This window comes from Ctenocephalides felis, unplaced genomic scaffold (assembly GCF_003426905.1).
Source record: "Ctenocephalides felis isolate EL2017-DRISC unplaced genomic scaffold, ASM342690v1 CF-g0.4_SCAFFOLD_01492, whole genome shotgun sequence".
Lineage (NCBI taxonomy): Eukaryota > Metazoa > Arthropoda > Insecta > Siphonaptera > Pulicidae > Ctenocephalides > Ctenocephalides felis.
Genome location: NW_020537646.1, coordinates 50547546 through 50572391, shown reverse-complemented (window position 1 = coordinate 50572391; position 24846 = coordinate 50547546). Strand labels below are relative to the sequence as shown.

Here is a 24846-nt window from a genome sequence, read left to right as displayed (position 1 = left end):
GACTTCTCACATGCTAAGCAACAACCACTCACATCAATTTTTATCGCCACCAAGACATAAAATAGTAAACATGTTCAACGCTGTTCATACCCGGCGCGTTTGGAAGCGCCTCGTATCGATCCCGGTACATCTCACGTGCAAAGCGAGCGCTCTACCAATTGAGCTACGCCCCCGGCAAGTATTTTATTCAAAGATCCTACAGGTTTTATACTTAACAAAGAGAAAGAGAGAGAGACTCACAATAATTTTTATCATCACCAAGACATAAAAAAGTAAGACTTGGAAGCGCCGGGCATCGGTCCTGGCACGTCTCACATGCTAAGCAATGGTTTCACGAATTTTATACTCAACAACCACTCACTTCTCACATGCTAAGCGAGCGCTCAACCAATTGAGCTACGCCCCCTGGAAGTGACATTATTTTATTCAAGGATATTACGGGCTTTATACTTAACAATCATTCACAAGCTTTTTTATCATCACCAAAACATAAAAAAGTAGGATTTGGAAGCACCGGGTATCGTTCCTGGTACCTCTCGCACGCAAAGCGAGCGCGCCATTTCTTTTTTCAAAGGATTCACGGGTTTTGTACTCAACAACCACTTACATCAATATTTATCGCCACCAAAACATAAAATAGTAAGACTTGGAAACGCCGGGTATCGATCCGTTACCTTGCACGTGCAAAGCAAGCGCTCTACCAATTGAGCTACGCCTCTGGCATGCGAAATTATTTTATTCAAAAATTCTACGGATTTTATACTTAACAATTACATTATCATAACGAAAACATAAAAAAGTAAGATTTGGAAGTTACCAAGATATAAAATAGTAAGACTTGGAACGGGTTATCGATCCGGTACCTCTCACATGCAAAGCGAGCGCTCTACCTACTGAGCTAAGCCCCGGTGAAAATTTTTCAAAATCCAACGGGTTTCATACTTCAATCAATAATTTTTATGATCAAGACATAAACAAGTAACATAATATAAAACAAGTGCTTTATACTCAACAACCACTCACAATAATTTTTATCGCCACAAAGGCAAAAAATAGTAAGATTAGAAAGCGCCGGGTATCTCTACCAATTGAGCTACGCCCCCGGCAAGCGACGTTATTTTATTCAAAGATTCTACGGGTTTTATACTTAACAATTACATTGTCATCACGAAGATATAAAAAAGTAAGATTTGGAAGTTACCAAGATATTAATTAGTAAGATTTGGAAGCGTCGCGTATCGATCCCGGTACCTCTCACATGCAAAGCAAGCGCTCTACCAATTGAGCTACGCCCCCGCAAAGTAACATTATTTTATACCAAATTTCTACGGGTTTTATACTTAACAATCATTCACAACGATTTTTATCATCACCAAAACATAAAAAAGTAGGATTTGGAAGCGCCGGGTATCGATCCCGGTACTTCTCACATGCTAAGCAACAACCACTCACATCAATTTTTATCGCCACCAAAACATAAAATTGAAAGATTTGGAAGTGCTGGGTATTAATCCCGGTACCTTTCACATGCAAATCGAGCGCTCTACCAACTGAGCTACGCCCCCGGCAAGTGACATTATTTTATTCAAAGATTCTACGGGTTTTATACCTAACAATCACCCACATTATCATCACGAAGACATAAAAAAGTAAGATTTGGAAGTTACCAAGATATAAAATAGTAAGATTTGGAAGCGCCGGTTATCAACCTCGGTACTTCTCACATGCTAAGCAACAACCACTCACATCAATTTTTATCGCCACCAAGACATAAAATAGTAACATTTGGAAGCGCCGGGTATCGATCCCGATACCTCTCACATGCTAAGCGAGCGCTCAACCATTTGAGCTTCGCCCCCGGCAAATGACCTTATTTCAAAGATTCTACGGGTTTTATACTTAACAAAGAGAAAGAAAGAGACACTCACAATAATTTTTATCATCACCAAGACGTAAAAAAGTAAGACTTGGAAGCGCCGGGCTACGATCCTGGTACCTCTCACATGCTAAGCAAAGGATTCACATGTTTTATTCTCAACAACCACTCACAATAATTTTTATTGCCACCAAGACAAATAATAGTAACATTCGGATGCGCCGGGTATCGATCCCGGTACCTCTCATATGTTAAGCGAGCGCTCAATCATTTGAGCTATGGTTTCACGAGTTTTATACTCAACAACCACTCACTTCTCACATGCTAAGCGAGCGCTCAACCAATTGAGCTACGCCCCCTGGAAGTGACATTATTTTATTCAAGGATTCTACGGGTTTTATACCTAACAATCATTCACAAGCATTTTTATCATCACCAAGACATAAAAAAGTAGGATTTGGAAGCACCGGGTATCGTTCCTGGTACCTCTCGCATGCAAAGCGAGCTCGCCATTTTTGTTCAAAGGATTCACGGGTTTTGTACTCAACAACCACTCACATCAATATTTATCGCCACCAAAACATGAAATAGTAAGATTTGGAAACGCCGGGTATCGATCCGTTACCTTGCACGTGCAAAGCAAGCGCTTTACCAATTGAGCTACGCCCCTGGCAAGCGAAACTATTTTATTCAAAGATTCTGCGGGTTTTATACTTAACAATTACATTATTATCACGAAAACATAAAAAAGTAAGATTTGGAAGTTACCAAGATATAAAATAGCAAGATTTGGAAGCGCCGGGTATCGATCCCGGTACCTCTCACATGCAAAGCGAGCGCTCTACCAACTGAACTACGCCCCCGGCAAGCGACATTATCTTATTCATAGATTCTACGGGTTTTATACTTAACAATTACATTGTCATCACGAAGACATAAAAAAGTAAGATTTCGAAGTTACCAAGATATAAATTAGTAAGATTTGGAAGCGTCGCGTATCGATCCCGGTACCTCTCACATGCAAAGCGAGCGCTCTACCAATAGAGCTACGCCCCCGCAAAGTGACATTATTTTATACCAAGTTTCTACGGGTTTTATACTTAGCAATCATTCACAACGATTTTTATCATCACCAAAACATAAAAAAGTAGGATTTGGAAGCGTCGGGTATCGATCCCGGTACTTCTCACATGCTAAGCAACAACCACTCACATCAATTTTTATCGCCACCAAGACATAAAATAGTAAGATTGGGCAGCGCCGCGTATCGATCCCGGTACCTCTCACATGCAAAGCGAGCACTCTACCAATTGAGCTACGCCCCCGGCAAGTGACGTCATTTTATTCAAAGATTCTACGGGTTTTATTCTTAATAATCACATTATCATCACGAAGACATAAAATAGTAAGATTTGGAAGCGCCGGGCATCGACACCGGTACCCTTCAAATGACCTCATTTTATTCAAAGAGTCCGCGGGTTTTATACTTAGCAATGACTCACAATAATTTTCATCGTCACCAAGACATAAAAAAGTAAGATTTGGAAGCGCCGGGTATTGATCCCGGTACCTTTGACACCCCAAGTGAGCACTCTTCCAATTGAGCTACCCCCCGGCAAGTGACATTATTTTATTGAAAGATTCTACGGGTTTTATACTTAACAAAGAGAAAGAAAGAGACACTCACAATAATTTTTATCAACACCAAGACATAAAAAAGTACGGTTTGGAAGCGCTGGACATCGATCCTGATACCTCTCACATGCTAAGCAAAGGTTTCACGTGATCACGCCGGGTATCGATCCCAGTACCTTTCACGCGCAAAGAAAGCGCTCTACGAATTGAGCTACGCCCCCTGGAAGTAACATTATTTTATTCAAAGATTCTTCGGGTTTTATACTTAACAATCATTCTTAACAATTTTTATCATCACCAAAACATAAAAAAGTAGGATTTGGAAGCGCCGGGTATCGATCCCGGTACTTCTCACATACTAAGCAACAACCACTCACATCATTTTTTATCGCCACCAAGACATAAAATAGTAACATTTGGAAGCACCGGGTATCGATCCCGATACCTCTCACATGCTAAGCCAGCGCTCAACCATTTGAGGTACGCCCCCGGCAGGCGACCTTATTTTATTCAAAGATTCTACGGGTTTTATACTTAACAAAGAGAAAGAAAGAGACACAATAATTTTTATCATCACCTAGACATAAAAAAGTAAGATTTGGAAGCGCCGGGCATCGGTACTGGTACCTCTCACATGTTAAGCAAAGGTTTCACATGTTTTATACTAAACAACCACTCACGATAATTTTTATCGCCACCGAGACAAAAAATAGTAACAATCGGAAGCGCCGGGTATAGATTCCGGTACCTCTCACATGCTAAGCAAGCGCTCAACCATTTTTTTCAAAGGTTTCACGGGTTTTGTACTCAACAACCACTCACATCATTATTTATCGCCACCAAATATAAACATTAATCACATAGACATAAAAAGTAAGATTTGAAAGTTACCAAGATATAAAATAGTAAGATTTGGAAGCGCCGGGTATAGACCCCGGTACCCTTCAAATGACCTCATTTTATACAAAGAGTCCACGGGTTTTATAGTTAGCAATGACTCACAATAATTTTCATCGTCACCAAGACATAAAAAAGTAAGATTTTGAAGCGCCGGATATCGATTCCGATACCTCTCACATGCAAAGCGAGCGCTCTACCAATTGAGCTACGCCCCCGGCAAGTGACATTATTTTATTCAAAGATTATACGGGTTTTATACTTAACAATTACATTATCATTATCATTTTGGAAGTTACCAAGATTTAAAATAGTAAGACTTGGAAGTGCCGGGTATCGATCCAGATACCTCTCACATGCAAAGCAAGCGCTCTACCAATTGAGCTACGCCCCCGCCAAGTGACAATATTTTATTCAAAGTTTCTACGGGTTTTATATTTAACAATCATATACAACAATTTTTATCATCACCAAGACACCAAAAAGTAGGATTTAGAAGCGCCGGGAATCGATCCCAGTACTTCTCACATGCTAAGCAACAACCACTCACACCAATTTTTTGCATATTACATGCAAAGCGAGCGCTCTACCAATTGAGCTACGCCCCCGGCAAGTGACATTGTTTTATTCAAAGATTCTACGGGTTTTATACTTAACAATCACTCACATTATCATCACAAAGACATAAAAAAGTAAGATTTGAAAGTTATCAAGATATAAAATAGTAAGATTTGGAAGCGCCGGGTATAGACCCCGGTACCCTTCAAATGACCTCATTTTATACAAGGAGTCCACGGGTTTTATACTTAGCAATGACTCACAATAATTTTCATCGTCACCAAGACATAAAAAAGTAAGATTTTGAAGCGCAGGGGATCGATCCCGGTACCTCTCACATGCAAAGCGAGCGCTCTACCAATTGAGCTACGGCCCCAGCAAATGACATTATTTTATTCAAAGATACTACGGGTTTTATACTTAACAATTACATTATCATCACGGAGACATAAAAAAGTAAGATTTGGAAGTTACCAAGATATAAAAAAGTAAGACTTGGAAGTGCCGGGTATCGATCCCGATACCTCTCACATGCAAAGCGAGCGCTCTGCGGTACTTCTCACATGCTAAGCAACAACCACTCACATCAATTTTTATCGCCACCAAGACATAAAATAGTAAACATGTTCAACGCTGTTCATACCCGGCGCGTTTGGAAGCGCCGCGTATCGATCCCGGTACATCTCACGTGCAAAGCGAGCGCTCTACCAATTGAGCTACGCCCCCGGCAAGTATTTTATTCAAAGATTCTACAGGTTTTATACTTAACAAAGAGAAAGAGAGAGAGACTCACAATAATTTTTATCATCACCAAGACATAAAAAAGTAAGACTTGGAAGCGCCGGGCATCGGTCCTGGTACGTCTCACATGCTAAGCAATGGTTTCACGAGATTTATACTCAACAACCACTCACTTCTCACATGCTAAGCGAGCGCTCAACCAATTGAGCTACGCCCCCTGGAAGTGACATTATTTTATTCAAGGATATTACGGGCTTTATACTTAACAATCGTTCACAAGCTTTTTTATCATCACCAAAACATAAAAAAGTAGGATTTGGAAGCACCGGGTATCGTTCCTGGTACCTCTCGCACGCAAAGCGAGCGCGCCATTTTTTTTTCAAAGGATTCACGGGTTTTGTACTCAACAACCACTTACATCAATATTTATCGCCACCAAAACATAAAATAGTAAGACTTGGAAACGCCGGGTATCGATCCGTTACCTTGCACGTGCAAAGCGTGCGCTCTACCAACTGAGCTACGCCCCCGGCAAGCGACATTATTTCATTCAAAGATTCTACGGGTTTTATACTTAACAATTACATTGTCCTCACGAAGACATAAAAAAGTAAGATTTCGAAGTTACCAAGATATAAATTCTGGTACGTCTCACATGCTAAGCAATGGTTTCACGAGTTTTATACTCAACAACCACTCACTTCTCACATGCTAAGCAAGCGCTCAACCAATTGAGCTACGCCCCCTGGAAGTGACATTATTTTATTCAAGGATATTACGGGCTTTCTACTTAACAATCGTTCACAAGCTTTTTTATCATCACCAAAACATAAAAAAGTAGGATTTGGAAGCACCGGGTATCGTTCCTGGCACCTCTCGCACGCAAAGCGAGCGCGCCATTTTTTTTTCAAAGGATTCACGGGTTTTGTACTCAACAACCACTTACATCAATATTTATCGCCACCAAAACATAAAATAGTAAGACTTGGAAACGCCGGGTATCGATCCGTTACCTTGCACGTGCAAAGCGAGCGCTCTACCAATTGAGCTACGCCTCTGGCAAGCAAAATAATTTTATTCAAAAATTCTACGGGTTTTATACTTAACAATTACATTATCATAACGAAAACATAAAAAAGTAAGATTTGGAAGTTACCAAGATATAAAATAGTAAGACTTGGAAGCGCCGGGTATCGATCCCGGTACCTCTCACATGCAAAGCGAGCGCTCTACCTACTGAGCTAAGCCCCCGGCAAGTGAAACTATTTTATTCAAATATTCAACGGGTTTCATACTTCAATCAATAATTTTTATAATCAAGACATAAACAAGTAACATAATATAAAACAAGTGCTTTATACTCAACAACCACTCACAATAATTTTTATCGCCACCAAGGCAAAAAATAGTAAGATTAGAAAGCGCCGGGTATCTCTACCAATTGAGCTACGCCCCCGGCAAGCGACGTTATTTTATTCAAAGATTCTACGGGTTTTATACTTAACAATTACATTGTCATCACGAAGATATAAAAAAGTAAGATTTGGAAGTTACCAAGATATAAATTAGTAAGATTTGGAAGCGTCGCGTATCGATTCCGGTACCTCTCACATGCAAAGCGAGCGCTCTACCAATTGAGCTACGCCCCCGCAAAGTGACATTATTTTATACCAAGTTTCTACGGGTTTTATACTTAACAATCATTCACAACGATTTTTATCATCACCAAAACATAAAAAAGTAGGATTTGGAAGCGCCGGGTATCGATCCCGGTACTTCTCACATGCTAAGCAACAACCACTCACATCAATTTTTATCGCCACCAAGACATAAAATTGAAAGATTTGGAAGTGCCGGGTATTAATCCCGGTACCTTTCACATGCAAAGCGAGCGCTCTACCAACTGAGCTACGCCCCCGGCAAGTGACATTATTTTATTCAAAGATTCTACGGGTTTTATACTTAACAATCACCCACATTATCATCACGAAGACATAAAAAAGTAAGATTTGGAAGTTACCAAGATATAAAATAGTAAGATTTGGAAGCGCCGGTTATCAACCTCGGTACTTCTCACATGCTAAGCAACAACCACTCACATCAATTTTTATCGCCACCAAGACATAAAATAGTAACATTTGGAAGCGCCGGGTATCGATCCCGATACCTCTCACATGCTAAGCGAGCGCTCAACCATTTGAGCTTCGCCCCCGGCAAATGACCTTTTTTCAAAGATTCTACGGGTTTTATACTTAACAAAGAGAAAGAAAGAGACACAATAATTTTTATCATCACCAAGACGTAAAAAAGTAAGACTAGACGTAAAAAAGTAAGTAAGTAAGTAGCGCCGGGCTACGATCCTGATACCTCTCACATGCTAAGCAAAGGATTCACATGTTTTATTCTCAACAACCACTCACAATAATTTTTATTGCCACCAAGACAAATAATAGTAACATTCGGATGCGCCGGGTATCGATCCCGGTACCTCTCATATGTTAAGCGAGCGCTCAATCATTTGAGCTATGGTTTCACGAGTTTTATACTCAACAACCACTCACTTCTCACATGCTAAGCGAGCGCTCAACCAATTGAGCTACGCCCCCTGGAAGTGACATTATTTTATTCAAGGATTCTACGCGTTTTATACTTTTTTTTTTTTATTTATTTTTTATTGGCTTTGTAAGCTTGTACATTGGCCATTGACTACAAAATTTCACATCTACAAAAATTAAGACTAATATACATATATATATATAAATCCACATGCATACATACTCATTCACACACCTATATATATATACATACATATACATATATATATATATACACGCATATACATACACAAAGACACATCAATATACATATATACACCTAATTTTAATTACACATGTTGAATCTCTATACCATTAATCTAGTTTCACATATATACTCGTATATAGCATCATAAGTTACAGTGTCTGCCAACATCAGTCTCAGGTTTGTGGGAAGTGGGATCCTCAGTTCTGTTAATTTATTCCATAGTTTTTCTCTTTTTTCCTCCATATGTCTACACTCCATAATTAGGTGATTGGCATCTGCATTATTTGCTTCGCCAAGACAATGACAATACGGATTGATGTTAATTCCGATCCTATTCAAGTGGAAAGGCGTAAAGGTGTGATTGGTTCTCAGACGATTAAAAATGCAGTAAAAATGACGACTCCTCATAAATTTGTCGAACCATGGTCTGACAGGAATTTGTTCTTGTATGGCTGCATAAAACTGTCCTTTTTCACGACTTGACTCTTGGAATTCCAATTGCCACTCCTTGTATATCTTTGCCTTAAAGAGGTTTTTGATATCTTGGTGGGATATTCCATCTTCTACGATTATACCCGTGTTTATTGCATCTTTTGCTCCTTTGTCAGCAGCTTCATTCCCTGTTACTCCAATATGACTCTTGATCCAAATTAAGTAAACGGATTTTCTTTTCGAGAGTATGTTATGTATATGATTAAGAGTATCTAACACTAAAAAACTTGGGTCCCTGCCTATAGATAGCAGGCTCTCTAAAGATGATCGGCTATCACTGAATACAACGGCTTTCTCCAAGCTAAGTGAGGCGATGTTTCGAATACATTTGTTTATGGCGTACATTTCAGCTGTATAAATCGACGCATTTATATCTAACTTATATTTAGTATATAAGTTAGTGTTCTGATGATAGATGCAAGCACCTACGCCCTCAGGACCTTTTGAACCATCTGTGAAGAAAACCTCGAAGTCCGGAAACGTGTTTTTAATTTTATCTTCAATTTCTAATCTATACCCCCAATCAATTGGACTGCTATATATATTACAAAATTCCGTCTGTATGATATTTTGAAGGTTTGTAGTCGTGATTTCATAGTTGAAGTAGAATTTTGTTGCTTTGTTTTGTTCTTCTAATGGCTTGCATTTGTATTCAGTTTCCGAGATCACTGACATAAGTATAGGTTTCTTCTTATTCTGCCAATATTGTCTGTTCTGACAGTTGTTAGCACTACTAATTTTTTGTATCACCTCTACGTTGTTGGACCTTATTCTGTCAATAACGAATTTCGTTGCTAACAGTTTCCTCCTCAAATGCAGAGGCATTATGTGTGCTTCCACATGTAAGGCGTTAATGGGCGTTGAACGCAAAACTCCCAGGCAATACCTTATAGCTTTATTTTGCAGGGTATCCAGTTTGCGTAGTAGATTTTTACTTGCATCCCCATAAATGAAGCAGCCATAATCAAGTTTAGATAATATAAGCTGTTTATATATCCTGATTGCAACCTTCACGTCAGCGCCATACATCATGTGATTTAATACTCTCAAGATATTTAATGCATCTTCACATTTTCTTGACAGATTTTCCAAATGTGGACCCCATCGTAATTTGTTATCTATAGTCAAACCCAGACATTTTGTGGTAGTTTGTATTTTTAAGGTGTATCTACCTAATTTTATTGACTCCATCGCAATAGAATTCCTTTGTCTGGTGAAAAACGATACTGCACTTTTATTCTCGGAGATTGAAAATCCCAGTGATGTGGTCCATTTTCCAAATGACGTCATGGTCTGATCCATTTTTTTGATCACATCATTTAATGACACTCCACTATGTGATAATATTAGATCATCTGCATATTGCATGATCCGAGCGTCCTGGCCAATCTCATTTTGAAGGTGTGCCGTGTATACGTTGAACAACAAGGGACTAAGGACAGAACCCTGAGGTAAGCCTTCCGACATATACCGTGGCCCATAATGTGTATCTTTACATCTGAGGACTAATTTTCGATCTTTCAATAAGTGATAAATGTGAACAATAAATCTCTTAGGGAGTTTTAATTCATATAGAATGTTTATTAAAATCGGTATTTGAACCCTGTTGTATGCGTTCTCCAAATCCAAGTTGATAGTCAATACACAATTTTTCTTGGCCAGGTTGTTGTGAATTTCATAGACGAAACTAGTTAGAACATCATACGTGCCTCTTTTGTTTCTGAAACCTTGCATGTAACTTGGCAATTTCTTCTTATTCTCGAGCCACCACTCGATTCTTCTTTTCATTAAGCGTTCGAATGTTTTGGACATACATGACGCTAGAGAAATCGGCCGATATGATTCTATTTTTGTTGCATCCTTATTAGGCTTTAGAACTGGTATTGTGATATATGTCCTCCAGTCTTTTACAGCAATCTCTTTAGTCCAGATGTCGTTGAAGACCTTCAGTAGAATTTTTTTTCCCTTATCTGATAGGTTACTTAGCATGGGGTAATGTATATTGTCATTACCCGGCGCAGTATTACTATTCCTTTTTAGTGCCAAATGTAATTCATCAATGGTAAAGGGACCTTCTAATTCGTCATTTTTTTCTATGTCCTGTATGTTGACGTCATTAATTACCGTATCCGGAGTAAGTGAGTTAAGAAACTGATCAGCTAAGTTATTAGGAAATGCATTGGTTCGAGTGGCTCCATTTTTCATGACCTTTATATGGTGCCAGATTTGTTGTGAAGACATGTCTCTGGAGAAAGAGTTACAAAACTCTGTCCATTTATCGTATTTTTTCTTTTTAAATACAAATCTACACTTAGCTACCGCTCGCTTGTATTTTATATAATTGTCTATGTTTGGTATTTCTTTGTATTTCTTAATTGCTTCCGATTTTATTTTCTTCACTTTGTTGCACTCCTCGTCCCACCAAGGATTTGATTTATTTCTATATTTCGTACCCAAATACGGATTTGTTTTTGGAATATTCATTAGTGCTGCATTATTAATGCATTCAATAAACTTGGAATAGGAAATCATCGGATTAGAGTTGAGATTAGTATTCGACAACATTCTGTCTACAGTTTGCGCATAACCTGACCAATCTGCATCTTTAATTTTCCACCGATATCTGTTTACTGGACTATGATTGTATTTAAACTTATTATCATTGCCTAATTTAACATTAATACTAATTGCTAAATGATCAGACCCTAGAGTTTCATTTAATACACTCCATTCAGCCCTAATCATCACTGATGGGCTGCATATTGTTAAGTCTACCGCGGAAGGATTCCTATCGTGTCTTCTTATCATTGTAGGTGTTCCGTCATTCATAAGACATAAACCCTCTGAGTTTATGGCTTCACTAAGATTTATGCCTGCATTATTGTTTTTTAACCCTCCAAAACTTATGTGGTGAGCATTACAGTCCCCTGCTAGTATTAACGGTTGATTTAGTTCCTGGAATAGCGACACCCAATATTCCGTTCCTGTCTTGTGCCCGGGGGCACAATAAATCGCCACAATATTAAGTGTTATGTTATGTATGGCCAGCTTAATTCCACAAATCTGAATTTTATTGGTAATGAAACTGTTTAAATTTAACGTCTGAAATTGGTATCTTCGGTGGATAAGTATTCCAACTCCTCCATAACCATCTTCCATATTCTTTGATATAAAGGCGTATCCAGATATCTGAAATCTATTATTATCTTTGAGCCATGTTTCAGATAATATTACGATATCTATATGGTTGGTGTTTAAATAGGATTCTAGATGCAGCTTATTTGAAAAAACAGATCTGATATTGATTTGAATAATTTTTAGCATTATTATTATTATTATATTTTTTTTTAAGTTATTATCACTAAATAATTTTAAGCTTCCATACGTAATATACTGTGCTCACAGCCAAATCAAACTTGTTTGTCGGGTCCAACTTTGGACCTCATCATTTGTTTAGTATTTCTGACAACAGGTTATAATGTTCAGCGCTACTAGGAATGTATATATGTTTAATTTTTTCAATGAATTCGTTTAAGAAATTTAATGAACCATCTTGTTGAACATTGCTATTATTTTCGACTATTGCAGATTCACGTTCCACGCTCGGTTTTAACCTTTTTCTTGGGTTGAGGTTAAATTCGGTTTTGTTATTTCTATTTGATACAGGTTCCTTCACTGACTGTTTTTTTATTGAGGATCCAGAATTGAATGGAGTATTGCTTTTGGTAATTTTGTAAGTCGCTCTTTTAAGTTTATGAAAGATTGTCGGATTTAAAAATTCCGGTTGCTCCTCCTCCTCTAAATCAGAAAGGGCGTCGAACCTATTTTTAGTTATCTTGCTGTCTGTACTAGATGCAGGTTTTGCATACAAACCTGGAAATTCTTTATCTTTGCCCGTGAAACTGAATCCGGCTTTTGACTTGTTTGCATAGCTGTCTTTATATAATATATTTCTGGCTTCATGGTATGCTAGATTCTGCCAAGCCATAATTTCTTTAATTTTTTATTTTTAATAAATACCGTGCATTCTTTATCATTTGCAGCGTGATCCCCATTGCACAACGCACATAGAAATTTGGATGCTATACATATTTTCGCATTATGTTCTCCGGAACATTTCATACATCTCTCTTTTCCTCTACATTGGTCCTTAACGTGATTGAACCGACAGCATTTGTAGCATTGGACCACTTTCTGTACAAACGGTCGAAACTCACATTTTACCGAATGTATAGCTACCTTATTCGGTAAACTTGTGCCCCTAAACGTTAATTTGACACATTGTGATGAGTATTTTATTGTATTATTATTTTTCGGTCTTAAACATACCACGTCTATAACCGGAATGTCTGTTTCAATGGCGTTTATAATTTCTTGTTCTGAGAGATTCGCATCCACATCAAATATTATGCCATGCCTTGCAAGTAGGTATTTTGGGATGTATGCCTTCAGATTATTTTTTTCTAAAATTTTGTCATCTAGAATTTTGTTCGCCACCCTGGCGCTTTTAAATTCCATCTTTACTTTATTTTTTCCTATAACCGAAACTTCTGTCAAACCAAATTTGAAATATGCCCCTGCATTATGTATGATTTTTCCCAAGGCCATCGGGTGCAGTCGGCCTATATTTTTGTCCTTGGATTCAACAAATATAGTGTAAGGGCCCATATCGCAACCTTCGAAACGTATCAAATTATTTAATGGATTAACTCTTTCATCTGATTTATTTTGATCGTTTATATTGTTATCACTTATTAGATCTTTTGTTATTTCCATTGTTGTATCACTATTATTTGACGCTAAATTACTGTTTTCCCCTTTGTTTTCCTTTTGTTCTAACGTTTCCCTTTTATTACTATCTGCACTTACATCGTTGATATTATATTTATAATTAACATTAACACTATTCTTAATGTTCAAATCACAACTACTAACTGATTCATTTTCTACACTAATTACACTTTCAGTATCACAAAAATCCATGTCACTCAATCTATTTAAGCTAGTGTTTCTTGCATCTGCTGTTGACTCTCCAATCGCAGAGCGGCAGGTAAAAAGGTTTGGGTCAGGTGGTCGGCCGCACTGACCATCCGACTCGGAAGACATTATGCAATTATTTACGATTTATTTATTTGATGTGAATCGCTCGGCTGCTACAATCGAACTGCGTTTTATACTTAACAATCATTCACAAGCATTTTTATCATCACCAAGACATAAAAAAGTGGGATTTGGAAGCACCGGGTATCGTTCCTGGTACCTCTCGCATGCAAAGCGAGCGCGCCATTTTTTTTCAAAGGATTCACGGGTTTTGTACTCAACAACCACTCACATCAATATTTATCGCCACCAAAACATGAAATAGTAAGATTTGGAAACGCCGGGTATCGATCCGTTACCTTGCACGTGCAAAGCAAGCGCTTTACCAATTGAGAAACTATTTTATTCAAAGATTCTGCGGGTTTTATACTTAACAATTACATTATTATCACGAAAACATAAAAAAGTAAGATTTGGAAGTTACCAGGATATAAAATAGCAAGATTTGGAAGCGCCGGGTATTGATCCCGGTACCTCTCACATGCAAAGCGAGCGCTCTACCAACTGAGCTACGCCCCCGGCAAGCGACATTATTTTATTCATAGATTCTACGGGTTTTATACTTAACAATTACATTGTCATCACGAAGACATAAAAAAGTAAGATTTCGAAGTTACCAAGATATAAATTAGTAAGATTTGGAAGCGTCGCGTATCGATCCCGGTACCTCTCACATGCAAAGCGAGCGCTCTACCAATAGAGCTACGCCCCCGCAAAGTGACATTATTTTATACCAAGTTTCTACGGGTTTTATACTTAACAATCATTCACAACGATTTTTATCATCACCAAAACATAAAAAAGTAGGATTTGGAAGCGTCGGGTATCGATCCCGGTACTTCTCACATGCTAAGCAACAACCACTCACATCAACTTCTATCGCACCAAGACATAAAATAGAAATATTTGGAAGTGCCGGGTATTAATCCCGGTACCTCTCACATGCAAAGCGAGCGCTCTACCAACTGAGCTACGCCCCCGTCAAGTGACCCTATTTTATTCAAATATTCTACGGGTTTTATACTTAACAATCACACAATAATTTTTATCATCACCAAGACATAAAAAAGTAGGATTTGGAAGCGCCGGGTATCGATCCCGGTACTTCTCACATGCTAAGCAACAACCACTCACATCAATTTCTATCGCTAGGAAAACATAAAATAGTAAGATTTGAAAGCGCCGGGTATCGATCCCGGTAACTCTCACATGCAAAGCGAGCGCTCTACTAATTGAGCTACGCCCCCGGCAAGTGATATTATTTTATTCAAAGATTGTACGGGTTTTATACTTAACAATCACTCACATTATCATCACGAAGACATAAAAAAGTAAGATTTGGAAGTTACCAAGATATAAAATAGTAAGATTTGGAAGCGCCGGGTATCAACCCCGGTTCCCTTCAAGTGACCTCATTTTATTCAAGGGGTCCACGATTTTTATACTTAGCAATGACTCACAATAATTCTCATCGTCACCAAGACATAAAAAGTAAGATTTGGAAGCGCCGGGTATCGATCACGTTATCCCTCACATGCAAAGCAAGCGCTGTACCAATTGAGCTACGCCCCCGCCGAATGACATTATTTTATTCATAGTTTCTACTTTCACACAATCATTCACAACAATTTTTATCATCACCAAGACATAAAAAAGTAGGATTTGGAAGTGCCGGGTATCGATCCTGGTACTTCTCACATGCTAAGCAACAACCTCTCACATCAATTTTTATCGCCACCAAGACATAAAATAGTAAGATTTGGAAGCGCCGGGTATCGATCCCGGTACCTCTCACATGCAAAGACAGCGCTCTACCAATTGAGCTACGCCCCCGGCAAGTGACATTATTTTATTCAAAGATTCTACGGGTTTTATTCTTCATAATCACATTATCATCACGAAGACATAAAATAGTAAGATTTGGAAGCGCCGGGCATCGACACCGGTACCCTCAAAGAAAGAGACACAATAATTTTATTCATCACCTAGACATAAAAAAGTAAGATTTGGAAGCGCGGGCATCGATCCTGGTACCTCTTACATGCTAAGCAAAGGTTTCACGTGTTTTATACTCAACAACCACTCACAATAATTTTTATCGCCACCAAGACAAAAAATAGTAAGATTTGAAAGCGCCGGATATCGATCCCGGTATCTCCCACATGCTATGCGAGCGCTTAACTACTTGAGCTACGCCCCAGGCAAGTAACGCTAATTTTTTCAAAGGTTTTACGCGTTATGTACTCAACAACCACACACATCAATATTTATCGCCACCAAAACATAAAATAGTAAGATTCGGAAACGCCGGGTATTGATCCCGGTACCTACCAACTGCAAAGCGAGCGCTCTACCTACCGAGCTACGCCACCGGCAAGTGATATTATTTTATTCAAATATTCAACGGGTTTTATACTTCAATCAATAATTTTTATCATCATCAAGACATAAACAAGTAAGATAATATAAAACAAGTGCTTTATACTCAACAGCCACTCACAATAATATTTATCGCCACCAAAACATAAAATAACAAGATTTGGAAACGCCGGGTATCTATCCCGGTACCTCTCACACGCAAAGCGAGCGCTCTGCCAATTGAGCTACGCCCCCGCCAAGTGACACTATTTTATTTAAAGTTTCTACGGGTTTTATACTTAACAATTATTCACAACAATTTTTATCATCACCAAGACATAATAAAATAGATTGGAAGCGCCGGGTATCAATCTCGATACCTCTCACACGCAAAGCGAGCGCTCTACAATTGAGCACGCTCTCGTGCAATCGACATTATTTTATTTAAAGATTCTACGGGTTTTATACTTAACAAGAGAAAGAGAGAGAGACTCACAATAACTTTATCATCACCAAGACATAAAAAGTAAGATTTGAAAGCGCCGGGCATCGGTCCTGGTACCTCTCACATGTTAAGCAAAGGTTTCACATGTTTTTATACTAAACAACCACTAAAGATAATTTTTATCGCCACCGAGACAAAAAAATTTATCGCCACCAAAACATAAAATAGTAAGATTCGGAAACGCCGGGTATTGATCCCGGTACCTACCAACTGCAAAGCGAGCGCTCTACCTACCGAGCTACGCCACCGGCAAGTGATATTATTTTATTCAAATATTCAACGGGTTTTATACTTCAATCAATAATTTTTATCATCATCAAGACATAAACAAGTAAGATAATATAAAACAAGTGCTTTATACTCAACAGCCACTCACAATAATATTTATCGCCACCAAAACATAAAATAACAAGATTTGGAAACGCCGGGTATCTATCCCGGTACCTCTCACACGCAAAGCGAGCGCTCTGCCAATTGAGCTACGCCCCCGCCAAGTGACACTATTTTATTCAAAGTTTCTACGGGTTTTATACTTAACAATTATTCACAACAATTTTTATCATCACCAAGACATAATAAAATAGGATTTGGAAGCGCCGGGTATCAATCTCGATACCTCTCACACGCAAAGCGAGCGCTCTACCAATTGAGCTACGCTCTCGGCAATCGACATTATTTTATTTAAAGATTCTACGGGTTTTATACTTAACAAAGAGAAAGAGAGAGAGACTCACAATAACTTTTATCATCACCAAGACATAAAAAAGTAAGATTTGAAAGCGCCGGGCATCGGTCCTGGTACCTCTCACATGTTAAGCAAAGGTTTCACATGTTTTATACTAAACAACCACTCAAGATAATTTTTATCGCCACCGAGACAAAAAATAGTAACAATCGGAAGCGCCGGGTATAGATCCCGGTACCTCTCACATGCTAAGCAAGCGCTCAACCATTTTTTTCAAAGGTTTCACGGGTTTTGTACTCAACAACCACTCACATCATTATTTATCGCCACCAAAATATAAACATTATCATCACATAGACATAAAAAAGTAAGATTTGAAAGTTACCAAGATATAAAATAGTAAGATTTGGAAGCGCCGGGTATAGACCCCGGTACCCTTCAAATGACCTCATTTTATACAAAGAGTCCACGGGTTTTATACTTAGCAATGACTCACAATAATTTTCATCGTCACCAAGACATAAAAAAGTAAGATTTTGAAGCGCCGGATATCGATCCCGATACCTCTCACATGCAAAGCGAGCGCTCTACCAATTGAGCTACGCCTCCGGCAAGTGACATTATTTTATTCAAAGATTATACGGGTTTTATACTTAACAATTACATTATCATTATCATTTTGGAAGTTACCAAGATTTAAAATAGTAAGACTTGGAAGTGCCGGGTATCGATCCCGATACCTCTCACATGCAAAGCAAGCGCTCTGAGCTACGCCCCCGCCAAGTGACAATATTTTATTCAAAGTTTCTACGGGTTTTATATTTAACAATCATATACAACAATTTTTATCATCACCAAGACACCAAAAAGTATGATTTAGAAGCGCCGGGAATCGATCCCAGTACTTCTCACATGCTAAGCAACAACCACTCACACCAATTTTTTGCATCTTACATGCAAAGCGAGCGCTCTACCAATTGAGCTACGCCCCCGGCAAGTGACATTATTTTATTCAAAGATTCTACGGGTTTTATACTTAACAATCACTCACATTATCATCACAAAGACATAAAAAAGTAAGATTTGAAAGTTATCAAGATATAAAATAGTAAGATTTGGAAGCGCCGGGTATAGACCCCGGTACCCTTCAAATGACCTCATTTTATACAAGGAGTCCACGGGTTTTATACTTAGCAATGACTCACAATGATTTTCATCGTCACCAAGACATAAAAAAGTAAGATTTTGAAGCGCAGGGGATCGATCCCGGTACCTCTCACATGCAAAGCGAGCGCTCTACCAATTGAGCTACGGCCCCAGCAAGTGACATTATTTTATTCAAAGATACTACGGTTTCATACTTAACAATTACATTATCATCACGGAGACATAAAAAAGTAAGATTTGGAAGTTACCAAGATATAAAAAAGTAAGACTTGGAAGTGCCGGGTATCGATCCCGATACCTCTCACATGCAAAGCGAGCGCTCTGCGGTACTTCTCACATGCTAAGCAACAACCACTCACATCAATTTTTATCGCCACCAAGACATAAAATAGTAAGATTTGGAAGCGCCGGGTATCGATCCCGGTACTCTTCACATGCTAAGCAAACATCACTCACATCAATTTTTATCGCCACCAAGACATAAAATAGCAAGATTTGGAAGCGCCGGGTATCGATCCCGATACCTCTCACATGCAAAGCGAGCGCTCTGCCAATCGAGCTACGCCCCCGGCAAGCGACATTATTTTATTCAAAGATTCTACGGGTTTTATACTTAACAATTACATTATCATCACGAAGACATAAAAAAGTAAGATTTGGAAGTTACCAAGATATAAAATAGTAAGATTTGGAAGCGCCGGGTATGGATCCCGGTACCTCTCACATGCAAAGCGAGCGCTGTACCAATTGAGCTACGCCCCCGGCAAGCGACATTATTTTATTCAAAGATTCTACGGGTTTTATACTTAACAATTACGGTATCATCACGAGGACATAAAAAAGACCTGGTACCTCTCACATGCTAAGCAAGCGCTCAACTATTTGAGCTACGCCCCCGGAAAGTGACCCTATTTTATTCAAATATTCTACGGGTTTTATACTTAACAATCACAATAATTTTTATCATCACCAAGGCATAAAAAAGTAAGATTTGGAAGCGCCGGATTATTTTATTCAAAGATTATACGGGTTTTATACTTAACAATTACATTATCATTATCATTTTGGAAGTTACCAAGATTTAAAATAGTAAGACTTGGAAGCGCCGGGTATCGATCCCGATACCTCTCACATGCAAAGCAAGCGCTCTACCAATTGAGCTACGCCCCCGCCAAGTGACATTATTTTATTCAAAGTTTCTACGGGTTTTAAACTTAACAATCATTTACAACAATTTTTATCATCAGCAAGACACCAAAAAGTAGGATTTAGAAGCGCCGGGAATCGATCCCAGTACTTCTCACATGCTAAGCAACAACCACTCACATTAATTTCTTGCATCTTACATGCAAAGCGAGCGCTCTACCAATTGAGCTACGCCCCCGGCAAGTGACATTATTTTATTCAAAGATTCTACGGGTTTTATACTTAACAATCACTCACATTATCATCACAAAGACATAAAAAAGTAAGATTTGAAAGTTACCAAGATATAAAATAGTAAGATTTGGAAGCGCCGGGTATAGACCCCGGTACCCTTCAAATGACCTCATTTTATACAAAGAGTCCACGGGTTTTATACTTAGCAATGACTCACAATAATTTTCATCGTCACCAAGACTTAAAAAAGTAAGATTTTGCAGCGCAGGGTATCGATCCCGGTACCTCTCACATGCAAAGCGAGCGCTCTACCAGCTCTACCAGCTCTACCAATTGAGCTACGGCCCCAGCAAGTGACATTATCATCACGGAGACATAAAAAAGTAAGATTTGGAAGTTACCAAGATATGAAAAAGTAAGACTTGGGAGTGCCGGGTATCGATCTCGGTACTTCTCATATGCAAAGCAAGCGCTCTACCAATTGAGCTACGCCCCCGCCAAGTGACATTAATTTATTCAAAGTTTCTACGGGTTTTATACTTAACAATCATTCACAACAATTTTTATCACCAAGACATAAAAAACTAGGATTTAGAAGCGCCGGGTATCGATCCCGGTATTTCTCACATGCTAAGCAACAACCACTTACATCAATTTTTATCGCCACCAAGACATAAAACAGTAAGATTTCGAAGAGCCGGGTATCGATCCCGGTACATCTCACATGCAAAGCGAGCGCTCTATCAATTGAGCTACGCCCCCGGCAAGTTTTATTCACACAATATTTTATTCAAAGATTCTATGGGTTTTATACTTAACAATCACCCACATTATCATCACGAAGTCATAAAAATGACCTGGTACCTCTCACATGCTAAGCAGGCGCTCAACCATTTGAGCTACGCCCCGACAAGTGACCCTATTTTATTCAGATATTCTACGGGTTTTATACTTAACAATCACAAGAATTTTTATCATCACCGAGACATAAAAAAGTAAGATTTGGAAGCGCCGGGCATCGATCCTGGTACCTCTCACACGCAAAGCGAGCGCTCTGCCAATTGAGCTACGGCCGCGGCAAGTGAAACTATTTTATTCAAACATTCTATGGGTTTTATGCTTAACAATCACATTATTATCATAAAGACATAAAAAAGTAAGATTTGGAAGTTACCAAGATAAAAAATAGTAAGATTTGCAAGCGCCGGGTATAGACCCCGGCACCCTTCAAGTGACCTCATTTTATACAAAGAGTCCACGGGTTTTATGCTTAGCAACGACTTACAATAATTTTCATCGTCACCAAGCGCCGGGTATCGATTCTGGTACTTTTCACATGCAAAGCGAGCGCTCCACCAATTGAGCAACGAACCCCGGCAAGTGACATTATTTTATTCAATTATTCTACGGGTTTTATACTTAACAATTACATTATCATCACAAAGACATAAAAAAGTAAGATTTGGGAGTTTCCAAGATATAAAATAGTAAGATTTGGAAGCGCCGGGTATCGATCCCGTTACCTCTCACATGCAAAGCGAGCGCTGTACCAATTGAGCTACGCCCCCGCCGAATTACATTATTTTATTCATAGTTTCTACGGGTTTTATACTTCACAATCATTCGCAACAATTTTTATCATCACCAAGATATAAAAGTAGGATTACAGGGTATCGATCCCGGTACTCCTCACATGCTAAGCAAAAATCACTCACATCAATTTTTATCGTCACCAAGACATAATAATAGCAAGATTTGGAAGCGCCGGGTATCGATCCCGATACTTCTCACATGCAAAGCGAGCGCTCTGCCAATCGAGCTACGCCCCCGGCAAGCGACATTATTTTATTCAAAGATTCTACGGGTTTTATTCTTAATAATCACATCATCACGAAAACATAAAATAGTAAGATTAGGAAGCGCCGGATATCGACACCGGTACCCTTCAAATGACCTCATTTTATTCAAAGAGTCTACGGGCTTTATACTTAGCAATGACTCACAATAATTTTCATCGTCACCAAGACATAAAAAAGTAAGATTTGGAAGCGCCGGGTATTGATCCCGGTACCTCTGACACGCCAAGCGAGCGCTGTACCTATTGAGCTACGCCCCCGGCAAGTAACGCCATTTTTTTCAAAGGTTTTACGGGTTTTGTACTCAACAACCACACACATCAATATTTATCGCCACCAAAACATAAAATAGTAAGATTTGTAAACGCCGGTTATCGATCCCGGTACCTCTCACATGCAAAGCGAGCGCTCTACCTACTGAGCTAAGCCCCCGGCAAGTGACATTATTTTATTCAAATACTTCAATCAAGGGTTTTATACTTCAATCAATAATTTTTATCATCATCAAGACATAAACAAGTAATATAATATAAAAACAAGTGCTATATACTCAACAACACTCACAATATTTTCACAAAGCGCGGGTATCGATCCCGGTTCCCTTCAAGTGACCTCATTTTATTCAAGGGGTCCACGGGTTTTATACTTAGCAATGAGATGAGAAGGTTCTACGGGTTTTATACTTAAAAATTACATTGTTATCACGAAGACATAAAAAAGTAAGATTTGGAAGTTACCAAGATATAAAATAGTAAGATTTGGAAGCGCCGGGTATCAACCCCGGTTCCCTTCAAGTGACCTCATTTTATTCAAGGGGTCTACGGGTTTTATACTTAGCATGACTCACAATAATTTTCATCGTCACCAAGACATAAAAAGTAGGATTGGAAGCTCCGGGTATCGATCACGTTACCCCTCACATACAAAGCGAGCGCTGTACCAATTGATCTACGCCCCCGCCGAATGACATTATTTTTTCATAGTTTCTATGTGTTTTATACTTAACAATCATTCACAACAATTTTTATCATCACCAAGACATAAAAAAGTAGGATTTGGAAGCGCCGGGTATTGATCCTGGTACTTCTCACATGCTAAGCAACAACCTCTCACATCAATTTTTATCGCCACCAAGACATAAAATAGTAAGATTTGGAAGCGGCGCAAGTGACGTTATTTTATTGAAAGATTCTACGGGTTTTATAGTTAACAAAGAGAAAGAAAGAGACACTCACAATAATTTTTCTCACCAAAACATAAAATAGTAAGATTTGTAAACGCCGGTTATCGATCCCGGTACCTCTCACATGCAAAGCGAGCGCTCTACCTACTGAGCTAAGCCCCCGGCAAGTGACATTATTTTATTCAAATACTTCAATCAAGGGTTTTATACTTCAATCAATAATTTTTATCATCATCAAGACATAAACAAGTAATATAATATAAAACAAGTGCTATATACTCAACAACCACTCACAATAATTTTCACAAAGCGCCGGGTATCGATCCCGGTTCCCTTCAAGTGACCTCATTTTATTCAAGGGGTCCACGGGTTTTATACTTAGCAATGAGATGAGAAGATTCTACGGGTTTTATACTTAAAAATTACATTGTTATCACGAAGACATAAAAAAGTAAGATTTGGAAGTTACCAAGATATAAAATAGTAAGATTTGGAAGCGCCGGGTATCAACCCCGGTTCCCTTCAAGTGACCTCATTTTATTCAAGGGGTCTACGGGTTTTATACTTAGCAATGACTCACAATAATTTTCATCGTCACCAAGACATAAAAAAGTAGGATTTGGAAGCTCCGGGTATCGATCACGTTACCCCTCACATACAAAGCGAGCGCTGTACCAATTGATCTACGCCCCCGCCGAATGACATTATTTTATTCATAGTTTCTATGTGTTTTATACTTAACAATCATTCACAACAATTTTTATCATCACCAAGACATAAAAAAGTAGGATTTGGAAGCGCCGGGTATTGATCCTGGTACTTCTCACATGCTAAGCAACAACCTCTCACATCAATTTTTATCGCCACCAAGACATAAAATAGTAAGATTTGGAAGCGGCGGCAAGTGACGTTATTTTATTGAAAGATTCTACGGGTTTTATAGTTAACAAAGAGAAAGAAAGAGACACTCACAATAATTTTTATCATCACCAAGACATAAAGAAGTAAGATTTTGAAGCGCTGGGCATCGATCCTGGTACGTCTCAAAGGTTTCACGTGTTAACGCCGGGTATCGATCCCGGCACCTTTCACGTGCTAAGCAAGCGCTCTACGAATTGAGCTACGCCCCCTGGGAGTAACATTATTTTATTCAAGGTTTCTACGGGTTTTAATACTTACTTAACAATCATTCACAAGCATTTTTATCATCACCAAGAAATAAAAAAGGATTTGGAAGCACCGGGTATCGATCCCGGTACCTCTCGCACGCAAAGCGAGCGCGCTAATACTTGAGCTACGCCCCCGGCAAGTAACGCCATTTTTTTCAAAGGTTTCACGGGTTTTGTACTCAACAACCACTCACATCAATATTTATCGCGGGATTCGGCCGTCAGCGCTCGAACAGTGAACATCGTGCAGTAACAGTGTAAATAAAAAGTAATCTGTCAAAATTGTAAGTGTTGGAAGTAAGTAATACAATTTGATTAATTAGTGCAAAGGAATGTAATTCGCGCATGAGTAGCGGGAAGTATGGTGAAGAAGGAGCTGGCTGGAAAGAGAAAAGCCAGCCCAAAAATAGAATTGAAAATGAACATATTTCGAGAAAATTAA

General features: G+C 38.8%; 8 non-coding genes across 8 annotated transcripts; all 8 read right to left on the bottom strand.

Moving 5' to 3' along the window:
- Positions 1–2666: 2666 nt before the first annotated feature.
- Positions 2667–2739, bottom strand: Trnaa-ugc. The gene has a single exon. It is a non-coding gene; the product is annotated as a tRNA-Ala (tRNA).
- A 2880-nt stretch (positions 2740–5619) lies between these two features.
- On the bottom strand, positions 5620–5692 carry Trnaa-ugc. Its single transcript has one exon. It is a non-coding gene; the product is annotated as a tRNA-Ala (tRNA).
- A 1193-nt stretch (positions 5693–6885) lies between these two features.
- On the bottom strand, positions 6886–6958 carry Trnaa-ugc. The gene has a single exon. It is a non-coding gene; the product is annotated as a tRNA-Ala (tRNA).
- A 7589-nt stretch (positions 6959–14547) lies between these two features.
- Trnaa-ugc lies at positions 14548–14620 on the bottom strand. Its single transcript has one exon. It is a non-coding gene; the product is annotated as a tRNA-Ala (tRNA).
- Positions 14621–15008: 388 nt separating this feature from the next.
- Positions 15009–15081, bottom strand: Trnaa-ugc. The gene has a single exon. It is a non-coding gene; the product is annotated as a tRNA-Ala (tRNA).
- Positions 15082–15861: 780 nt separating this feature from the next.
- Trnaa-ugc lies at positions 15862–15934 on the bottom strand. The gene has a single exon. It is a non-coding gene; the product is annotated as a tRNA-Ala (tRNA).
- A 3979-nt stretch (positions 15935–19913) lies between these two features.
- Positions 19914–19986, bottom strand: Trnaa-ugc. The gene has a single exon. It is a non-coding gene; the product is annotated as a tRNA-Ala (tRNA).
- Positions 19987–21691: 1705 nt separating this feature from the next.
- On the bottom strand, positions 21692–21764 carry Trnaa-ugc. Its single transcript has one exon. It is a non-coding gene; the product is annotated as a tRNA-Ala (tRNA).
- Positions 21765–24846: the final 3082 nt, after the last annotated feature.